General features: G+C 37.3%; 1 protein-coding gene across 5 annotated transcripts in view; it reads left to right on the top strand.

Annotated features, from left to right (window-relative positions):
* Positions 1-20,146, top strand: part of Palld (palladin, cytoskeletal associated protein) — a 375,372-nt gene that overhangs the window by 17,021 nt on the left and 338,205 nt on the right. The gene's annotated exons all lie outside the window — the stretch shown is intronic.

Below are 20,146 nucleotides of genomic sequence, written 5' to 3'. Positions count from 1 at the left end.
GACTTCCTGAGTGGTTAGCCCTTGGGTCACAGAGGTAGAGTTTTATTAAGTATCTGCAAGGCAAAGAGTCCCAAATTGCAGATACTGATAGGACTAGGTGCCCCTGGCAGGAGATTTCTGTTGTCACAGACCATCTGGGCCCTTGACTCAGGGAAATGGTAAAGGACTCATACATGATAAAAGGAACACAAGCAGGTTGCTCAATCGGATTCTGGAATTAGTAGCAGCCAGGGAAAATTTTAGTGTGAAACTGACTTATCCCAAGTGTCATGAAGAGTGTGTATATTTGAAAATGAGTCACTGAAGATGAGCAAAAGTGTAGCTAAAGTTAGCAGTCAACCGGAGGTACAGAGATAAAAGGCAAAAGTGTGCAGAGGTCAACCATGAGATGAGCTCCAAAGAGATAATGCAGGCCAAGGCCTGGAGGAAGTCAGCACATACTTGGAAAAGATAGGCACTGGAGCACCACGGGGCAGTTCTTCATGCACAGGCTCTGGCTACTGAAGCATGGGTGTAGCAAAAGGTAGAATGACATGGGTGTACCCTGGTCACTTTCATCTCACACCACCACACCCATTGCAATTTATATAAATCCTACCTCTTTAATTGCAGAGTTTATACCTTCTCCTGTGCAAAATGTTAAAGAGCAGGGCCCTGGAGTCATATGACAAGGCTTCTGATTATGACTACTTATACTAGCAAAGTCACTTTAGTCAAGTTGCTTTAGTTCTCTGTGACTCAGTTTCTTCATCTGCAAAGAGGCCATTCCAATAGTTATGACCTCATTCTATTTTATGATTGTTGAATTAAAAATCATGTGAAAAAGAGTGCCATATACCTAGTAACTGCTATATTAGTGTTACCTGTTATCTTGTTATTTCTCATTTCTGATTTTCACATGTCAAAATGCAAGCAGCATTTCAAGTCAGGATTATGGCATGCAAATAAACATTCATTCATTTAGTTTGCAAGTGTTGCTTTTATTAATGATGAATGCCTTACCTAAATTATGTATGTATAAAAAAAGCAAATTCAAAAGAATGTACTTTGAAAAAATAAGTCTGGCTAAAAATTGAAATGATGGTATTTCCCTATTCTCTGTATATCATGAATCACAAACTTTATACCTTTCACCCTATGTCTGCTAATCTGCACTTTCCTAGTGTGAGTTTCTTAGTTTTACAATTCATTGCTCCTAAGCATGAAGTAAGCCTCACAATTAGTGGTTGAAAACTTGTATAATGGGAGGCAGGCAATTCTTTTTTCCCCAACCAATTTGTTCAACCTTGTCAGTTTTTATAGTCATTTTTGCTCTATTTCTTTTAGAAACTAACAGCAGAGGGCAGTAAAAAACTTGTTAATCTATTCATTTAATTAGCTATGTTATTCTAAATTCTGTGTATGTTTTCCATAAGAATTTATTTTTCTTATCATTTTGCCTCTGATAAAAATAAAAGTGAGTATTTCTTCCAAATTCTATTAAGTTTTTAAAAACCTCCCAATCTTGAAAAAAATAATTATTCATTAGAAATATACTCACATGTCACTCAAAACAGTTTCACAAGTTTTCAAACTACATATGGTTCCATCTATATTTACTTGCAAAACAGCCACTTCCAAAAGTGTTACCATGTCAAAAAATGACAAAAAGCAATTCATTTATCACCAAAGTATGACTTCAAGTGAGCAGACCATAATTTCTGTGTTAAAGTTTACTTTCATCATTTGGTAATTCTAGGAGCCATCAAAATCATGCTTCGGTCTGTTTTCTCAGGGCAGTGGAGTGCTGATTTACTTAATAGCTACAGTATTATTAATTAGTTTTCTCTGTCTCCCAGCATACCAAAGTCAATGGCTAATATTTATTAGACATTGCAAACTGTGCCCTTCTAGAATCACTAAGTCTTTGATAAAATGTTCTATTATTTAAAGTAAGCTGTCTTTTTTGTATCCTTTAGAGTTAGTTTTGGATTGGGTTGGTTTAGTTTGGTTTGGTTTGGTTCGGAGAGAGAGTATACATGCACATTGAGTTTTCTTTTTGGATTAATTTATTTTATTGGTGCATAATAATTATTCAGAATAATGAGATTCATTATGCCATATTCATACGTGTATATAACATAATTTAATCCCTCTTATTCATCAGGACCTTCTCTTTCCCTCCCCACTGAGATTTCCTAATTTCTGTTGCAAAGATTCTTGGTCATCTCTGTTGTTTATTTGTACATACAGCAAATAACTAAGGGCATTGAAGTCTTTTGACCACATGAGACATGTAACAGTCTTAAGAGAAAAATCTTCTTTGAAGGGAATTTTGTATAAGGAAGAAAACTTATAAAGAGGTCCTACACTGGGCCATTAGAATCTGGCTCAGGCCCCAGACATTAGAAAGACCTGTTGGACAAGCAGGTCACCTCCTTAAATCCCAGGAGCAGTTGACAGAGTTGTGGAGAGGCAAGGGTATGTCAGGGGAATCTGGAATGAGCAATAAGCAGGGTCCCAATAGATTCTGGTTGGTAAATGTAGAGACATTCAGTGTTGTGCAGTCTGCAAGTGAAGAGCTCAGGAGTTGGGTGATGGGCCAGTGGAAAAGTTCAGTGTTACTCTAAAGGAATACACCCCAGACGATTGTGGCAGAGGGTGCCAGGATCCAGATGCAGGGGGTGAACATTGGAAGAAATAACTCTTCAGGAGTTCAGGCAAGTGAAAGCCAGGAGTATAGCTTCAGAAGGACACAAGAAAAGGGCAGGAAATACAGACTGAGTTCTGATGAGATTAGGCAAGATTTTAGTGACTAAATTTGTGCTGGACCCAGAATAGGAAAGCAGACTGCTAACTGACATAGTTAGGTTACTAAGCTGCTACCCAGAAAGCCTTACATTAGGCCAAAATTGAGACTCTTTGGCCCAGAATCCAGGGCATAACCAAGCTAATAAGTATAGATAGGAGGAAGAGAAAATGTAGCGAGAAGCCAGGCCAGACATTTCAAGGAATTTCTACCTTATATACAGCCACCCACTCTTCCATATCATGCAAATACTAGTCATAACCACAAGCAGGACAGAAAAAGAGTTTTCTTTATTCATTCTTGAATATCCAATAGAATCTCAACAAAAGAGAGAAGAGCTGGTGGATAATAATTGAAGTTATATGCATTTAGGTTATATTCAAATGATATGAAAATTATTTGTTAACAATTTGAATTATCGTGGTAATGTTAATATGAATTGTCAACTTGATTAGATTGAGAGATGCCTAAGAGTCTTCTGAGTGTCTCAATGAGGGTTTTCTAGAAATGATTGGCATGGGGGACAGCAAACTGAAGTGGAGACCCACCCTAAGTGTGGGTAGCACAGTCCAATAGGCTAGAGGCTTAGATGGAACAAAAATTGGAAGAACAAGGAAGCAGAAGCAGACACAAGCTCAATTCTTCTTGAACAGGTTTGTGATTGCTACTGGAATTGCCCAAGGACATCAGACTCCAGCTCTTTGCCTTTTTCAAAGCAGACTCTGACCAGTGACTCTCCAGAGAGTTTCCAGGCCTTCATTCCTGGACTGGGGGAGCCTTGTTGTTCCCTCTTGTTCTGAGGCTCCAGTTTCTGGGACTGAGCAGCTACTGGTTCCTCCAGCTCTCCAGCCTACATACAGCCATTGTAGACTATCCAGCTTCTAGTTGTATAGGCCAATCTAATAAATACCCTTCTTATAATTATATATATCTATCTCTATATATAGAGATAGATAGATAGATATTTATGTATATCTAGATAGATAGATAGATAGATAGATAGATAGATAGATAGATAGATAGATAGATCTCCCATTGGTTTTGTTCTTCTGGAGAACCCGGACTAATACAATCATGTTAAACAAAAACAGGTCAGAATTCATCTATTCATCCATGTGTGTCCTAATGCTCCATATTCCTCACACACTACTTCAGAACAGCATGAAGACCCTGAGGTCAGCCCCCTCCCCTGTGCTCTCTATGCTCAACTTTTGTGAGTTGATAAAAATATTCATGAAAATGTTTAGTTCAAAATTGAGTATTATAAAAAGGAGGTCTATGTTTTCAGTTTACATTTTAAAAAATATTTGAGATATATTATTATTTAAGGGGTTCAATGTCTTAAACCACTTAAATCTAAGACAACTGACATGGAAAACTATTTTTAAAAAATGTGCCAAGTAACATGTAAATAATTAACCAGTCGTGGAGCCTGGAATATAACTCAGGTCTTTTGATTCCGGATCCTGCTCTTCCAAGGCCAATGAGAAGACTGAGCTGCCATCACTGCTGGCCTGGTCATTGTGTCTGCCTTGCTGAGAACCTCCAGAAGGGGAAATGAGTGGAGCTGTGAAAGCCCCTATGAAACTCTTGTAGGCATGGAATTCATATTCTAAATATTATCAATGAAAATAGTAGCATGAGGATTTCTAGAAATTTTTTCATATGAAAAAAGAAAAAGCATTGCCCTTCATGGTTATTTTTGGTCAATCAACATAAGCCAAAAAATTAAAAAAAAAACTTTAACAAATGAAGCACATACTCTTCACCAAATATCTATAAACAAAACAAAGCATTCCCAGTAATGAACAATGGTAGATCCAAATGTATCCTCACCTTCAGATTGTATTGTAAAGCAAATGTATGCATATGCAAAAGAAAAAACATAAAACACTTTTAAACACCCACCTACTGCAGTAAAAGAAAAATCCACCATAGTCCAAGCATATGCTTTAATATACTAAATACTGTTACTCATAACTTATTATAAGATGCCTATGAGGTCATCATTATTAGCCTTATAAAGTTTTATTTAATATATGTAATTAAAATTAATTAAATTCTTTTCTTTCTATAATCAAAACCTTGCCCCTCCAGTGCTTCCAATTAGTTTACATTAGTAAGACTTTGATCATCATCAAATGCCAAAACAACAGGATTATCCAGATCAAATCTATGCAACACTGTCTGTAGAAATTTCCATTTTCTCAAAGACAAAAACAATAAAAATAAGCCATCTATTCATTTTTCTTACTAAGGGTATCAGGATGTTGTAGAGTTGATTGTGTTGTCTTTGGAGAATGCTTCAATAACACCACTAGCTGCTAGGTTATGAATATTAGGTGCTTATAAATTTAAGATCCAAATGGTTTAGCCCAGATGTACTGTTGTTAAAGAATGGTCAGGGCTGGGGTTTAACTCAATGGTAGAGCATTTGCCCAGCATGATCAAGGCCCTAGGTTCAATCCTAGCACTATGAAAAAAAATAAAAAAGAAGAACATAGTCAACAATAAAAATGTCAGCTAGCACCGTGAAATTATCACTATGAGAAAAAAAATTTTAAAATACATGTGCTGTACTGTAACATGAAAATGTAGATAGGTACAGGTAACTTGGGTACCAATTTTGTGACACAGTAAGTTTAAGATGTATGTGTACTAACCCTTTACAAAATAATTGACTACTTGACATCTCTACTCAGATATTTACTAGTCATATCAATTTTAATAAGCCAAAACTTCTAATTTTCCTCTCTTCCACAAACCTCTTTCTAAGTCTTCTCCGTGTCCATAAAGATAACCCCCCTTTCAGCTGTTCAAGGAAAAACCACAAAGTTACCCTTGACTCCTCTTTTCCTCACACCATACTTCCATCTATCCAAGAACTCCGGTTGGCTCTGTCTTTCATGTATCCAGAATCTGTCCATCACACCTCGTCCTCTGATGAGGCTCTGATCCAAACCACCACCCCCATCTTTCTGTCCAATTTTTGCATTGCCTTCTAATAGATCTCCTGGCTTCCATCTCTGCTTATCAGAGTCCACTGGGCACCTCCCATAACTTTTTTTTTTTAACAAAATTATGATCACAACGCTACACAAAACCACCCAGCGGCTTCTTATCTCACTCAGGGTAGAGTCCTTAGTCCTTGCAGATACTAATAAGGCCTCCTGGTCTCTCTGACTTCATCCCCTGTCATTCTCCCATGAAGACACAACTCCCGCCACAGGGTGAGTCTTTGTTGCTGTACCCGGTATGTTCCCACCTGGGACTTATGTCTTTTCCATTTTGTCTTTTTGAAATGCTCTTCCTCCAGGGCTCCTTTGTCTCCTTCATATCTCTCCTTAAAGGTCACCTTCAGAGTATAACCTTCCATAACTACTCATGTAAAAGAACAAGTCACCCTCCTCTGTTTTCTACCCTCTGGTATGATTTTCTCCATAGGATTTATGTGATACGTTTTACTTTAACTATTTCATTATCTATCCCTTCACTTTGAATGTAAGGACTGTACCTCTTTTACTCTTTCTTGTGTTCCCAGTGTCTCAATAAATATGTGTTTAATAATTCCATAATTAATTCCACTTCTAGCTATATACCTAGTTGTTCATGAATATAAGGATACATGTATAAGAGTGTTCGTAGCAGCATTGTTTCAAAAAACTAGAAAGAACCTAAATATGTGTTCACTGAAAAGGAAATGGATAAATTAAATTATAATATATTCATACAATGAATGAATTAGAGCTGTACATATCAGGATATCTGAAACTCACTAATAATATCAACCAAAAAAATAATAAGTTGGAAACAAAGTACATGCAAATCAGATGAACAAATGTATTCATTTGAAGTTACATTTGCAAAACAGTACTATCTCAAGCCTACAGATAAAGTAAGAACATGGAGAAATGCATGGGTATGACAAGTGTTAAATTCCAGACAGTAGTAACCTTAGAGATAAGAAAAATGTGATTTGCAAGGATTACCCAGAGAGCATCAACTGTGTCTGCAATGTTTTATATCTCAAGATAAAGAGATGCAAGGATAAATTTTTATTTTTGTGCTTCATATTGAAAAATATCAAGTATAAAGATATTTAATTTTGCTCTATCATTCCTGTTTTGTTGGGTAAGTTCCACAGCCAGGTTTTGTCCACAAAAACCACGCAGAGAATACTTTGCTGTCTAGCATTGTGAATTGGATAAGCTGCCTCTTAGCCATTTGCTCTTAAAGTTATGCATTAATCAATTTTCTGGGTTGTTTTAGTTATATTTTAGAACTTTAAAATGTTTTTGTTTTAACTTGTGGTGTTTCAGTAGAGTATTATATGTGTTCTGTCTCAAAGACCTTTTATGGTGTAATCTACCCAGTTTATTGGCTGTAGAAGATACAAAAATCTACACACACACACACACACACACACACACACACTGGCCAGAGAGTCTGAAGGGTCACATGAGTAGCCCATCACCCTCTGACCCACCCAGTTGTCCCCCTTCCATTGTCACTCTTGGGTGTTGAGAGCAAGCATAAAAGGACCAAATCCATAAAGAAAAAAAAATCACAGCTTCTGATTTTCTCATTCTCATCATTTTTTCCACTTACTTTTAAATCCGATTTCTTTCTCAGTATATTTGCATTCAGTTGAAAAAAATCAAGGCCTTTCTCCTCTGCAGAGACCAGTACACCTTCCCTAGAATGGCAGATGATCATTGAACTAGAAACCAAGAGACCAAGCAACAGAGGGTGCCTTTCGTTGCAGGGAAAATGTATCCTTATCTCTGACTCCTCCATGGAAATGATATCTGTGCTTAATAAATTAAAGACATATGGTCTATTTTGATATTTGGTCCTCTCTCTATCCCTCCCATTCTTTCTCAACTCCAGTTTCCATCCAACACCTGCCCACTTATAAATCTCAAGTTCAAAATCTCTCTTCAAAACCCTTTTGTGTAGACCTCGGTGAAATGGAATAGCTCCATATCACTGAACTAGGAGATGTTGTCCCTGCTTTGTGTAATTATTATTTAACAACTTGAACCTTTATAGAAGGCAGCTGCCTTCCCACCTCTTCCTGGCCAACCATGACACTATGATACTACAACAAGCCCATGTGTGATATATGTGATAATACTGCTCAGACTGATATTTCAGTGAATCCAGAAGCAAGCTTGAGCCAGGCGTGGTGGTGAACATCTGTAATCCCAGCAACTTGGGAGACTGAGGCAGGAGGATCCCAAGTTTATGGCCAGTCTCAGCAACGTAGAATAAGTCTGTCTTAAAATCGAGAAAAAATAAATAAATAAAAAGATGGGATGATAAAGCACCCTGGGTTCAGTCCTTACTACAGTATAGATAGATTGGGAGATCAGTAAATAAGAAGGCTTGATATTCAAGGCAAATGTGAAATATTATTATAGTTAGAAAAGTTTTAGTTGAACAGAACCATCACTGGTATCCAGCCCACAGTAGCAGCAGCCAAATTAGACAGTAGCATCAGTATACATCTCAATGATCAAGTTTTTTTTTAAAGAAAACCAATACTCATATAAACCCCAAAATAAATGTACCTGAGGGATAAATTCATTCACAGATATTTCTTTTAGAATTAAAAGTTTGCTTGTAGAACAAGTATGGGAAGAGCATAGATTCTGGAGCCGGTGTGTGAATCTTGGCTCTATTAGGTGTCAGGTCCCCTAGGCAAGTTGTCCAAACTTTCTGTGCCTCAGTGACCTTCCTGGTAAAATGAAAGAGACTACCTCTAGAGTAATTGTGTGTGTCCAGTGACTGAAGACAGAGAGAATTTAAAACTGTTGGACACATAGTAGTATCTTAATAAACCTCAACATTTTATTTATGAAGTTACTTATCATTTTAAAGTATTTACTTTTATTCTTGATTGTCAATAATTATAATAATTATAATTATATTATAATTATACAATATTATACCTTCTCAAAAATTTTTGAATCTGTTTCCTTTCTTTAAAATCTTTATGCTACAATTTGATTTCTTATTGCTAAGTATTCACAGAGGATAGAGCCAATGGAGAAGGAACTCTTCGACATTATAGACTGAACAAATAATTTATAAGAAATCTAACAGATTAAGACGTGTTTCTATCCCTATCTGTTCAGTGGGTCCAAGATTTGTAACAACACAAGGCTACCAGGAAGAATGTGGTACTCTCCCTGTCTCTTACCACTTTCTAGAAACTTGTACCCTTACTTGGCCTGGTGTGCCTTCTTGGCTGTACTGAATGGGATCAAAGCCAAGGAAAAGAGATTTCTTCCAATGTCTACCCCTCCCTCATACAACTAATTATCTCCCCATCCTCTCTTACTAAACCCCTGATCTGTGAAGGTCAGCTGGATTGTGGATTACTGTCAACTTGGAAATCTTTCCAAAAATCAAATCTCTTTGACTATTGTTTTCTTGGTGCTCTTTAAATTGTTTGGCAATTTCCATCATTTTGCTTCATGACCACTACTTGTTAAATATTTTCTAAAGTCAATTGAAAGTGGTTTCCCAACACTTTGGCCACTCCCTGTTTTTGTATTCCAATAATTTTGACAGGAAGAAAACTCTAAAAATAATTAGAGTAACAAATGCAGGCTTTTCCCCAGCTAGAGAGATTGGCTTCGATTTTATGTTTTCTTCCTACTAAGTATTATACCATACTTCAAATCTCTCAAGAGGAAAAACAATGTACTTTTTGGACACATCACTTGCTGTATGCAAACTAGTATAAAATAATTGCTTTGAAAGAGTTTGACCCTGAAGTTTCAGATACCTTCGCAGTCAAAACTATTCAAAGTCTCAAATCTCTTCTGTAGAGTCGATTTAAGTACTTCTTGACATGTTTCTTCATTTGCCTTGGGCCAGTACCTCATCACGGATCACTGAATCTGTTTAGGTGTAATTACAGCAATTCAAGAACTCCACTTAGACATAGCATTCTTTTGACGGTTAGGAGTTACTTTTTAAATACAACTGCAGCAAATACAATTAAAAGTTTGAAACTTGATATAGCTTACTGTGCTGACCAAGATGCAAAAATGTTCTACCAATTGGTGTTCAGATGATGGGTAGCCATAAAAATGGTCCTTCCTGTTTCATTTTAATTTCTTTGAGCCAAGAAATAGTATTATATTTAATATATTCAGAAACAGGAATAAACTGCTACTGTTCTGAACACTGATACACAGAAATCCAATCAAAAGCCTTCCATAGCATAAAAGTAACTATGTGCAAGTAGAAACTAACTGTGTTCTCTTGGTTCTGAATTCCAACAGAGAAGTCTGGCTCCACATATCAGATATGGTAAATGAAGCCACAGAAGCAAAGTTTCCAGTTACTGCATATATAAAATAATCTGAGTAACAAATGCAAGCCTTTCCCCAGCTAGATAAATTGGCTTTGATGCATTGTGGATTATTTTATAATCCACATGTCATGGGCCAGAAAACATAAATAAAAGTACCCTCAGAAATAAGGACTTTTTTCTAAGGTGACAGCATTTAGCCCTTGTTGCAGGTACTGAACATATTTCTAGTCTAACAAAAAGTAAAATGGAAGAAAAGGATTTCCCAGTAATCTTCCATGGAGGAGAATGGGGAGGAAAGAAGAAATTTTTAAAAAAAGACAGGAGAGGGAAGGAGGAAAGGAGAAGAACAGAGAAAAGAAAATTCACATTTGAAAAAAAAAATGGTTCTTCTTTTAGAAGCCAGAGAAAGATTTTCTAAATCATTAGACCATCATAGAAAGAATCCTAGACCAATTGTATTAGCAGAGACTAATTAAAATTACACAAAGAGAGGGTGATAGACACACAGTTGATGAAGTCTAGGAGATGAAATAGAAACTTATTTTTGACTCAGCTGTGGACTTCAAACCACGACAGAGATTAAGAATTCCCCACATCATTACATGAATTTGATTATGTGGAAGGGATCAATTTGAACCAGGCTGCTTTCTAAAAGGATAATAGTGAAGAAGGTATAGTTCACAAACAAGAGAATCTATTCAAGGTGAGGCTTCAACTGGGCCTAAACACTCCTGTCCAGGGACTTTGTCATCTCTAATGGAGAGACCTTTAAAGTTGACACCAGACACTTGTGGTCCTATTTCAACAGCATCCCGTACATCTGTGCAGTCAATACATGGAATGATGTATTCCACTAAATTGAAGGAAGCTTATATTACAAAGTCATTTCCATTCTTCTGAACCCTTAGGTTGTCATTCTAGTCACAAGTTATAAAATAGTTCCTCCTTATTTCTCTTACAGAGTTACTGAAGTTCAACCCTCTTACAGAGCTACTAAAATCAAACCCTCATGAAGGTTCTTGACATTCTCCTGATAATACAAACAGATGATATAATGTTGATAGTCACATTTCTTGGGTACTTACTGTGTGTCATGCCCTCTTCTAAGGGCTTTGTATGTATAAATTCACCTACTCTTAGAAAGTAGATACTATCATATTTTTTGGGGGGGCGGATCCTAAGACATTTATTGTGTCACAATTAACATATCTATAAATCAGATCACATCTTACAGAAGAGGACATTTAACAAGTACCATCGAATGACAGCCACAATGTGGTTGTCAGCTTGTGCACACACACATTTGGTCAGAACTGCTTATTTTGTCACTTTCATTGTTGGCCTGCTTGACATTTTCTGTTGTTTGGATTTGCCGAAGTTTCTCCTAAAGGTCCATGTGTTAAAGGATTGGTCACTAGCTTGTGGAGCTATCAGGAGGTGGTAGAACCTTTAAGAAGAGATGGAACCAAGTGGAAGTTAGGTCACTGGGTGTGCCTGTGACAAGGATATTGGGACCACAGGACACCACCCCCCCCTTCCCAACTGCTGTAAGGTGAGCATTATACCACTTAGTCACTGGCCTAAAGGCAACTGGGGATGAAATCTCTGAAACCATGAGCCAAAATATATCTTTCTCAATGTATGTTCATTTATCTCAAGTATATTGTCATGGCAACAGAAAACGGATTAATACAATACTACATGCTATTTTTTATCCTCCTTAATAGTTCATAAAATAATGGCACCTTACAGGGATTAGCATGTTGAATTCAAAAGCTATGAATTGTTATCTCCATTTTAAAACTAAGGAATTAAGAAATAGTAGGGAAGTTTTCCTACTATCTAGTTATGGTTGGAGCTAAAATGCACACCCAAGTGAACTAGCTCCAGAATCTGTACTTTTTAACCACTGCTAAGCAAAGTAGAGTGGGATCCACAGCCCATCTTGCAGATTGGTTCCCCAACAGAGTTTAGAGAAGCCTGAGCTTACATTAAAAACTTCTAACATGGTAGATGTTGATTATTTCTCCCCATGTCAATGCTTATGAATGGCTTCCTTCCATTGCCCCAGTGTTAAGGAAACTTGGCAGAGTCTTGACCAATTATTTAGTGATCCTTATGAGAAAATTTTATGCAGTGTACATTCCCAGCCCGCCTTGCAGTGTTGACATGAGGGACAGTCCGCACCTTTACTGGTAGGAACAATTGCCATTGATGCTGCTTGAGAGGACACGGCTGTAGAACTTCCACCATCAAAGTCATTTAGCAAGTGTTTCTCTTTTTTGTCATAAACAGAGCAGTAATGCCAAGCAGAACATAACAAATATGATTTGTAATCCAGTATGGTACTGCTTAATTCTTATGTGTAGTTGCCAGCATTTTAATTAAGAATACATTGGCATATGTTGGCCAGGATCCTGCTCCATGGAATTACTCCATGTGCCAAGCACAAGGACAAATCATCGCAGCCTGCAATAAAGGGGGAGAGGGCCTCAACACCAACAATGCTTTTAGTTCAACTGATTTCTGATTGACCTTTTCTACACAAGGCCATTGTAAATCCAACACAATAAAGCAATTATTTACAGAATAAACAACTTCGCTTTGAACAGGTAGCTATTAAGAGGGAAGCATCGAGATTAAAGAAATCATATTACCTTTTGAATGATCCATACATATACGAGTGTTGTTTCACTCTACAAGTCACTGAGCACATCAAAGGGACAGATGTTCATCAATCCAGAACAAAATTTATCAGGGACCATGTAGTGTGGGGAATATGGGAGTGAGATGTGCAGACAATGGGATTCTCTAGGAAAACATCATCTCGTCTCTTATGTATCAGTTTCATTTACTAGAAATAGATGCCTCTCAGTTATACACACTCAGCTCCATAAATATCTTGACCAATTTATTTCTACGCTAAATCCTAATACGGGAGGTGGGTAATTGAAGGGCATTGAAGCAAATGTTCCAAGTCGCCCCCCTCAAATTGGAAGTGCCATGGTTCTTATTAATTATAGGAAAAATAGTTTAAACAACAGATATTCCACAGGAAAACAACAGGTGGCATCCTTCCAGTGTGAGAGCTGTTGAGTTTGGATTGCTTTTTTTGTTTTTCCCCCAAACCCTAACAGGTCAAAGCAGGTAAAATGATGAATGCATTAACAAGGTGTGTCTGTCCTTCTCCAAATCAAAGTAACTTTATGACCACCGTATAATATATAATATATACCTGCAATACTTAGTTGACAATTAAAAGATTTCATATGCACCGAGTCCCTTTCATCTGCAAGTTATAAAATCTTAACATTCACTCATCCCGTGAACTATGTAAAATGGCTTTATTTCTTTGGAATTCAAAGGTGTGTCTTCTAGCAAGTTCCAAGAGCAGCGCGCTCTCTGCCTTCCAGGACAGGGTTCAGTTTCCCACACACACCTCAAGTGTTCACAGACCACATTTTTCTCAGAACCCAAGCCCAGCTCTTAGCTACCTGCAATTGAGAGGAATCTACATGGCCTCGGCAGCTTCTGGACTCGACAGGGGGTGATCCTCAAGTTCTCAACTGTCACACATGTGTTTCTTCTCTTCTTCTTTGATGGTTTTCTGGCGTTCAGATTTTGACAAATCAGAAAAAGATCAAACCCAGCCAAAACCTGTCTTTCATTACAGTTTTCTCCGGTTGAAATGTTAAATTTTCTCACATCCGTGGAATTAGAGTAAATTACCATCCAAACTGAAAGATGTGTTGGATTCATCTTCTTTCTCCTTCGTATTTACATTTGCAAATCGGCCCTGTTTTACTCTCCATACTTAGTGCTAGCTTGTCTTTCTTGCCTTCCAGCAGACTTGCTTACCCCTTAGGATCCTGGAAACTTGATTTTGTTTTTCTTTCAGCATGCAAACATAATGCACTAATCACCTGTGCTTAATGCCCAGGGCATGATCAGGGGCAAGTGTTAGAAAATCACCTGAGGCTCTTGGCACCCGCAGCATTTGCTCAGCATAATGCATATCCCCTGCATTAGGCATATTTAATCAGCCAAATGGAATAAACAGATCTTAGGTTATCAGAGCAGTAAGCCAGCTAGAAGTTAGCAGTTACAAAAACTGCAGAGAAGCAAATGAAGGCTCCACCGAGGGAATCGGAGCGAGACAAGGATTAGAAGCAGATGACATAAGAAATCATTCCAAGATAAATGTAAAAAGGCAGAGGGGGAGAGAGTTGAGTGCTCAAGCGCATTGTGACATCTATATCCCAAGTGTTTCCAGATCGGTCCTCCAAGGCAAAAAAAAAAATTAATATGCAAAAGTCTCCTACTTTGCCAGCCAGTCAGGGCACTTGTCTTAGCTGTGCATGAACAAACAGTTATTTGGATCATGATAACACTCATGTGACAGCAATCCTTCTGAAATGACACAAGTCATTCCTGAAAAGAGAAATGCTAATGAAGATCAGAGCAATGAACGATGGGACTGCTTCTTTATGACTTGGAGTATAGATGTAGGAGGAAAAGAAAGCCATACCCCTTTGGCAGTGCCTTTCCATGTGTCTTCATAAAGCCTTTCTTAACTGATCAGAAAAGAAATTTAAGCAATGTTCCTTTGGTTCAAGCTGCCACAACATTAAGATTGTTAAAATTCAAGGACAGCAGTGCATTGCTTGACAACGGGGATATGTTCTGAGAAATGCATTGTTATTGGCTTTTGTCCTTATGAGAACACTCTTAGAGTGTACTTTTGCACAAACCCAAGTGGGATAGGTCAATCATTCAATGTGGCCTCTTGACACAATCAAGACACAAGATGTGCAAGGATACTGCCAGTGTACCATGGTGTAGGATTTTACAGCCAACATGTTTTTATAAGTAGAAGGAGCATACTCTAAAATAACCATTAAAAGTATAGCATAGTAAATATATAAGCCAGTAACCGAGTCATTTATTATCATTATCAAGTATTATGTACATTATATAATTTTAAGTGCTATCTTTATATACAACTGGCAGAACAGTAGGTTTTTGTTTTGTTTTTTGTTTTTTTTAACAGCAGCACCATCACAAACATGTGAATACTGCCTTATGTTACATTATGACAGCTAGAGTGCCACTGGGTCAAATTTTTGAGCTCCATGACAAACTCAGGGACAACCATTGTATAGGCAGTCTGTTGTTGACCAAAATGTTGTTTAACAATTTCTAAATATGAGGGAAGACTCGTTAAGTCTGCTCTTACCACTATTGCCCCATGGTTCTCTGACTAGACCTCTAGACCCTCCATCCATTCTTCTGGCCCCACTTTCTTCCCTTAAGAGTCTCACTTGTCTGGACTACAACAGATGCCTTCAGGCTTCAGATTGGGATGAGCCCCACAGAGCCTGGGAAGATCAGGGGAAGGAGAGGAACTCAAGGTACTCTGTGTCTCATCTTCCTTTGGGTCCACCTTGATGCCTTCAATCAATGAAGGTCTCCCCTCCACAGGATGTTCTTCAGTATTCAGGAAATTCTACTTGTCCTTGGTCTCTTTAAGATTGGGAGTGGTAACAACCCTCCTTTAAGCCCCAGGATGATCCTTACATAAAATGTCTAGTCTTTGGATCTAGTCATTTCATGAAACCCTACTGTGCTGCCTGAGTTCTAATGTACCTCTTATTTCTTTTTTTCTTTTTTCTTTTTTTAGATAGTGGTAGACCTTTATTTTCTTCATTTATTTATATGTGGTTCTGAGGATTGAACCCAGTGCCTCACACTTTCTAGGCAAGTGCTCTACCACTAGGCCACAACCCCAGCCCCCAATGTACCTCCTATTTCTATCTAGGACCACATCTAATCCATCCTTCTGATTGATTGCACATTTTAGGAGATGATCCACAATTCTCATACTCCAGATGTGGTAATACGATCTATTTTTGAAATGCTTTACCCTGAAATTTGTAAGGTAAATTCTGGATTACTCAATGGCAAGTTGCCCAGCTTGAAAATTGTTTCCTCTTATTCTAATAATTTGCTTTTTAGCCCTTTTAGGTCAACTTCAATTCCAATTCTGTAATTTGGTAAGAGAATCACATTGATGGTGAAAGTTCAAAAGAACATTTGATGTCATCTGTAGAATATCCTTATTCTCTACCCTTCCTACTTTCTCTGCCAATGAGAAACATAATGAGTAATACTAACTTGGGTCCTAGGTATTCCTGACATTTTTTTATGAAGGACTTTGTATACATCCACTCTTCTATTTCTCTCAAGAGCTCTACAGAGTAGGTTGTTATTACTGCCTCACCATTTTACAGATAAGGAAACTAGACTGGAGAGGTAAAGTCCAAAAGATGTACCCATGATGAGTGGTGTATCTGGGTTACTAACATCAACATTTGGTTCTTTGGTTAACTTGTAACCACTAATGATTTATGTATTTGAAGTGCTGTCTTGATTATTTAATGGTGCATAGCAAACCATGTCAAATTTTTTACTATTTCCTCACATTTACTAGCCTCTCTGAAGAGTGGCTACCACAGGAGTGCTACTAGGCATTTTTTTTTAATGTCTGCTATCCTGGACTGATAGACTCTAATGAGAACGATGAACAGAGGATACTGAGGAATAAAGAATGTGATACAGCAGGGTTATAGTTTGATTTAGGCATCAACAAGGAGGTAGAAAAAGGATTCCAGGTTAATAAGGAAAAAATGCCTGGCATAAAATCAAACATACCATTAAGAATCATTCTGCTCTTCAAAATTTGACTCCTTCAGTCATATAAGTTGCAGCACAGTAACAGTGCAGTGTGGGAAGCCAGAGGAAGAGGGGATTATCAGTGTGCCCACTACATACATACTACCTGCTACACAATGAAGAGGGTGCAGCCTTCTCAAACTCTCATTGAACTGCATTAAGCCGAAGACGGAAAGCCATTAGCTAGTTATCCCTTCCAAAACATTAAACTGGTAAATCACCATGTTCAACATTTATCTGTTTTATTAAAACTAAACAACAGTTATTTAACATGAAGATTTTTTTTAAATAGTTCATTTTCAAAACTACCTAAGATCCAGTTTGACCACAGTTTCTCCAATGGGAGGTCTTTTTAGACTATAAGACATTGACAAAATCAAATGAAGATGGTGCAATTTTAAGTAGAGTAATTACAGAATTAGTAAGTACTGACATTTCTTTTTTAAAAATATAAACTAGATAAAAAAAAATAAATATTTAAAGAAGTTATAGCTAAAGCTAAAGTAAAATGTGTGTATCTTCTTCACCACAATGTTGTCTCAAACTTTTTTTTTTATTTGAACAAAAGATGGCCTCTGAGAAGTATGTCTGATCTCCAAACAGGTTTCACACTTGACTAGACTTCCCACCACTATAGATGTCACATATTTTAAGCTTTTTATTCCATCATTGCTATGGCTCTCAGTTTCTGTGTAAGAGCAACTACAGATTATAAAGAGCCAGAAGAAATCCTTTTGACATTTGAGTCTCCAAAATTGTGAATGTATATAATTTGGTAGTAATGGGATAACAAGAGCTAACTCTAATTTATCTATTGCAATTGGAAAGGAAGATGGGTAGTTAATTAAGATGTCAGATACTGTAAAGTTAGTATTTTAACTTCTAACTAAATAAAATAATTCCTTACAAGTAGAGCCACTAATTTTATATAGTCATGTTGTTATTGAACATCAATTGCATAAATTTGGAATCTGTTATACTTATAATAGACATTTCTAGAAAAATTAAGGTAAAGCTCTGTTAGTTATTGGAGGGTATGAAGATGTTGTCCATCCCTTCAGTCAACCCAATATTGAAAGAAAGAGACAGACAACATAGAAATTTGTAATGGGCAGTTTCTGCCTCTCAAGATGTGGATATAATTGTCTCCTACCCTTGCCAATTTTATGATCTTCAAAAGTTGAGAACATTTCTTCCATATCCTCCCTCAACTACTGGTATCCTGTTTCTGCACAGGCTATTTCTGCACTGCAGCAAGTAAGCTCAGGTGAAAGTTTCAGCGTCTCTTTGATTTCCATGTTTAAAATTTTTATTCATACTTACGAGTCTGATAGATTTTCACAGTAGATAGTGTGAAAGAATACGGATGAGGGCCTTACATCACATGAATGCCTACAATATACAAGAGGGTAGGGAGAACAGATAATCCGGGGAGCTAAATGTCATTTTGAGATGGCCACCATGGTGGAATTTCATCATATTTGCCTAGTCCTATCCTCTTCCCATCTCTCTCTTGCCACTCTCCCCAATATCCTCCACTTCTTGACCCTCCCTCCCCTCCTGGATTGCAATAGAAGCTCCAAATTCTAATAGACAGGGGAGTGTTCCCTACATTGAAGTCTTGGTACCATCTGACCCTAGATATTTACAATCAAGAATTTTCTCCCTGGGTAACATTCCTGTGCAAAATACAATCATATTTTTTTTCTACTGGGTAAAAATTTTTTTAAAATATTTTTAATATTTTTTCAGCTACACATGACATTACAATGATCTTGACAATTCATACATTTATAATCATATTTTTAAATAGTCTCCTTTAAATATCCCTAATTTAAAGCATAAATAAAAGAAGTGTCAAATAATAGTGTTATAATAGTAATAGAGATTGCTCAGAGTAGTGAGATTCATACAAATATTTACATATATTTGTATGAACTTACATAATCATGGGATGATGCAGTAGAATTTTTTTTCTTATATGGTTTGTCAGAATGTTGAGAAATAAGGCTGTCTTAGTGTAACAGAACATATTGCTTTGAGATACAGTTTTGAACTGATGATGAATCTGAAATGGATGACCAGGCCCAGAAACTTATGATTATTTTACCTGGACAAATTACAAGGATTAAAGTCTGCTTTCAAATCTTTGGGGAGAATGTCCAGGTATAGGTAAAATTCATCCTAAGGCAGAGGGATGATGAATAACCCATGTTCTGAGCTGGAACACAGCTGAAAAATCATTGGGGGTGAATGACTGTCTGGGAGTGACAGGGTAAAGCCACTCACTTCCCTTCTAAAGCCATTAAGTGAAACTGAGTGGATATTAGCCTAAGACACTTAAGACATGAGGCTCATAAATAAACCAAAAAAGTCAGGCCAAACTTCAGGAATACTCACCAAAATTTTGGGAATGCTGCAGAAAAACTCTCCCTTGTCTTGATGCTGATACAGTACAGACTCAGTGTTGATGCAGACACTGTCTTCATCAGGCCTTGGCCATGAGGCCCACAGGAAGAGCCACTCACTGAGGGCTCCTGCAACACTCATTATCCCTGGAGTAAATCCTTTCCTGCCTTGGCAATTTGGGGTTTGGGGTCTTACAGGGAAATCTTCCACTCCATATGTTCTACTCTCATTATAAGGAACCCACAGGGAAATAAGATCATTACTACTACAAAGGAAACGTAGCACATTACTTACGCCAGTCATCCTAGGTCTTTATTTATGAACATGATCTAACCAACAAGGATCACCAGGTATTCTGGGGAAATAAGCAATCGGAAAGAACTTTGCTTCTCTCTCTCTTCATCAGATGAAAAACAACAGGACAGATTCCAAGAGAGGCTGAGCTATTTTAAGATCATTTTTTTAAATTTTTTTATTTGTTTTAATTAGTTATACATGACAGTACAATGACTTTGATATATCATACATTTGAATCAGATGGGATATAATTTCTCATTTTTCTGAGTGTACAGGTTGCAGAATCAAATTTTTAAAGAAGAGTTTTTCATTCTAATTCACACCAGGAAAAACCCAGCACTGAAAGAAATGAAAACATACTGTTTGGTAGGGGGGAAAAATAGGACATGATGGAATTTAGAACAAAATTATAAAAATAAAAATTTCAAGAGTATGATGGTTAATTTGAATTGACAACCTGATTGGATTAAGAGATGCCATGCTGAAGATGAGGCTTCTGGGTAGGTCAGTGAGTGTGTGTCTAGGCCTGTGGGATAGGAAAACTGAGTGGACACCCTCCCTAAGTGTGGGCAGCCCTGTTCAATAGGTTG

The sequence above is a fragment of the Urocitellus parryii genome, chromosome 14 (genome assembly GCF_045843805.1).
Source record: "Urocitellus parryii isolate mUroPar1 chromosome 14, mUroPar1.hap1, whole genome shotgun sequence".
NCBI lineage: Eukaryota > Metazoa > Chordata > Mammalia > Rodentia > Sciuridae > Urocitellus > Urocitellus parryii.
The sequence above is the reverse complement of the archived record's forward strand: the minus strand, read 5'-3'. Positions and strand labels throughout refer to the sequence as shown.